This window comes from Mustela lutreola, chromosome 4 (assembly GCF_030435805.1).
Source record: "Mustela lutreola isolate mMusLut2 chromosome 4, mMusLut2.pri, whole genome shotgun sequence".
Lineage (NCBI taxonomy): Eukaryota > Metazoa > Chordata > Mammalia > Carnivora > Mustelidae > Mustela > Mustela lutreola.
In genome coordinates this window covers 77,799,319-77,803,105 of record NC_081293.1, presented here as the reverse complement: position 1 = coordinate 77,803,105, position 3,787 = coordinate 77,799,319, and positions in this window count along the sequence as shown.

Below are 3,787 nucleotides of genomic sequence, written 5' to 3'. Positions count from 1 at the left end.
GTGATAATTCAACACATCCTCACATTCACAAGTAGGGAAACTGAGGCAGGAGGCATCTCAGTTCACTGTCCTCACATCACACGGCTAGTTGTGAGGTCATAGAACTGGAACCCAGGGGGTATGGCTGCCTGACCCACATAAACTGGCTTGCCAGGGTCCGGTGGATTTAGGCAGGAGCCCCTGGAAGGCGATTTGCATAACATTAAATAAAAATGTCCCAAACACCTGCTGCATAGCTCTGAATATGACAGTCCAGAAGGACTTAAATCCCCTCAGTGCACCGTCTACACAGAGTAGAAACTCCACTCCTGGGAACGAATCCCACAGGGACACGTGAGCAACACAGAATACGCCTGTGAGGACAGTGTCACATCCTCACAGTCACGGTCCGGTTCTCTGCCGCTGGTGAGCACAGAGATAAAGCATGCTACCTTCATTCTATGGAATAACATGGATCACATAGAATGCATTTGTGAGACAGGTTTTTTTAAAAGCAAGATAATAACAATAAATAATAATAACAATACATCCCTGAAATGGATACTACTGGGTGGATATACAAGATATCATTGACAGCATTTTTCCCCTCTGGGTAAGGGGTTAGGGCCTAAAATCATTAAATGAATTCAATTTTAAAACCTGACTTCACGGCTGGTGGTTGGAAGAGGAGGGAAGCCCGACAACAACGAAAGCCAGGCTAGATACCAGGAGACAAACCACCTTGCAACCTTCCAAGAACTGGTCTCACTCCGTTTGACTCAGTCCTGATCACTAATTAGCTCCATTTCAGATACAGTCTATATAGAGACAGATTCCCAGCCCAGGTTCGCAGCAGCCCCACTCCCCTCCCCCACTCTGGGCCCTGCGGTGTCGTCCCACTGGAGCAGGTGCCAGTCTGCACCCTGAAGGCTCCCTGGGTGCCCCTTGCCTGGGCACTGCATCACCCTTCCTGGCTCGGACACTCAGGGCCCCTCACAGTGCGGCGTCCTGACCCGGCTTTCCGGCTGGTCCCCTGGCCAGCCCGTGTCCTAAACGTCCTCCCGTGTCCCGGGGGCAGCCTGCCAGTCCCCCCCACCCCCTCCCTCCTTCCAGCTCGGCGTCATCCCTGCAGGTGTGCCCTGCCCCACTGGTCCCTGCTCTGGTGGCCTCCCTCTAAACTCCATGCCATGAAAACCCCCGCATCCACCGCCGCCTCATCAGGGGAGCACTCCCTGACTTCGATGAATGCACCTGTTGCATTTCCCCGCGGACCCTGGGCTCTGGGGCTTCCGATCTGGTGATGCTGGTTCCTGGCCCGCAGCCCCAGCCTGCGCAGCCCTGAGAGCCTGGCTCCGGCCCCTGCGCTCCTCTCTGTGCGCATTCTTCGTTGTCACCATGGCCCGGACGACAGCATCTTAAAGAATATAGCAGATACATAGCTTTACTATTATGTACGGTTTTACTTAATGTTTTCTATTTTCCCAAGATTAATCGAGTCCATAAAAAGTGCGCCACACTGCCTAGAAATGAATCTTTTCTCCCATAATTCTGTGCATCTGGGACTATAGAAATGTCGCTGTCCCTGCACTGTATCTTCCAAGTAAGTTATGCGTTACAACTATAAATATATACACATATGTACACACACATATAGTTGTATAGTGTGTGGATACACACACATGCATATTTTGTATATTGTAAATATATATTTTTCTTTCCCTTATTTGCATTTTTTTCAAGATATTCATTTTATTACATTTTACACAATATAATTTGAGTGGCAATAAGCTATAGCTGATGGAAAATAACACACCTGTGAATCAAAGACCCTGTTTGGGCTTATATAGGGGATAAAATTAAAGATGAACATTGAGAGAAATTGTGAACTATAAGGAACAAATAACCAGGAAACAGATTCTCTGGTGACTTTCCACAATCCAGAGAAACCCAGAGAGAGAGAGATTAAGGAAATATTGTGCTTTCCTAAACTCCTTACATTTGGCACGAAAAAGAAATCCATTGTCTGCCAATATCACCTCATTCTCATTCTTGTTTTCCTTACTCAGAGTGAGAGATACACACTTTCATTTTGATGGTGCTCAACATAAGTTTGAAATACATCATCTTTTATGAGCCTGAAAACGTATTCAAACCCCCAGAGCCTAAGTGCATGGAAAGTCACAGGGAGAGAAGACTGTGTTCTGTTAGGGAATGGTGACAGACTGTTTATGCAGGTGCCATTTTGCTGAGGGTGTCCATGGACATACAGGCGGTTTGTTCATAACACATCCAGCACCTTTCACCTTTCAAACTCCTGGGTCCTCTGTTCAACTGCTAAAAATAATAATGCAAGATTTTTTCCTTCCTTCTTTTTCATCTTTCTTTCTACCTTGCCTCATTCTGAATTGATTTGAAGAAGAAATCATTTCTTGTCTTTGAGAGTGTTGTATTACAGAATACTCACAGGTGTTTTCTTAGGTAAAGGACTTCGAGCAATCTTCACTATCTCTATTGTCAATGAGATAGAAGTTCAAAAAGATGAAGTTAATTCACTCTTGATTTGCAAGTGACAGGGCAGTAATTCTGATATAGAAGTTTCGACTTAAAAACTATTAATATCCCTGCCCCACAGAATCCAGCGCTGTTTCCTAAGCATATGAGAAAATGAAAATTTGGCAGAAGGTCCTAAAAACTCACCATCTGAGAGTTCTCTTGGCCCAGCCATTCTAGGCTTTGTAGGAAGAGCCCAGGGTATGGCCGTGGGAGGAAGCACCAGATAGTGAATGCTACAGGAGGTAAGAGTCTGAGGGTTCTTTTTGCCTCTGGCTTTGTCTGTGATTGTGCAAGGGTCATTAAGATTCCCCAGGAGCAGGCTCCCAGGACTCCTGGAATAGATCTAACCCATAATCCAGGAATCACAGACGAAAGCTTTTCAGTGGCCTATAACTTTCCAGGAGCATCCAAACAGGGCTTTGACTGATTGAAGATCAATTCAGGTTGTGAATAAGAAACATTTTCTTAAACATAATTAAGACTTTTCAGATAAATTCAGAACTCAAAATTTCCAAGAGAAAAAGCTCTTTAGGTGGCAAGGGATCAACAGAGGAATTATCTTTCAGTACTTCAGCTCTGCTTAGAGTATTTAATGTTGAAAACAGCAAAAGCTATTTTCAGTGTTTTCACTTAGAGTTCCTGCTTACACAGCTGTACAATTTTTTAGAAAAACAGTCTTATGCAGAAACACTAAGAAGAGAGATTATACACCCCCTTGAATCAATCTGACACCTCACAGGCTCAGCACGAACAGTTTGAAATGGGTGAAACCTCAGGAGTGTCAATGTAGATTTTATAGATCTGTAGGATAAGATCTTATAGATCAAAATGCCCTTCTGATCACATTGCTTGCTCCAGATTTGTCTCTGAAAGGTACCAGAAGCCGACAGTTATACAATAAAACTGATAGAGTGAGCCCTAACACTCTCTTAGAAACGCTCACTATATGAGCCATTTACTTTGCCACAGTCTTTACACATATTTTATGTACTATACTACCAATTTGAGAAAAAATAGTAAAGTGGGCAAAATTAGTCTTGTGCAATTTCTCTCTTCCTTTTTCCATTTTCCCTCTTCCCTGTGTTTTTTTAAAAACCCTGTCTGTATGTGTTGTTCCCAATCAGGAGCCAATGAGGCTATAATGTAGGCTCCCCAAGAACAGACACCATGTCTTATCTTCTTCAAATCTACTTTTCAGAGCTGAACACAGTGCTTGAGAAGAATCACCATGAAAAGGCACCTGCATTTTTCAATA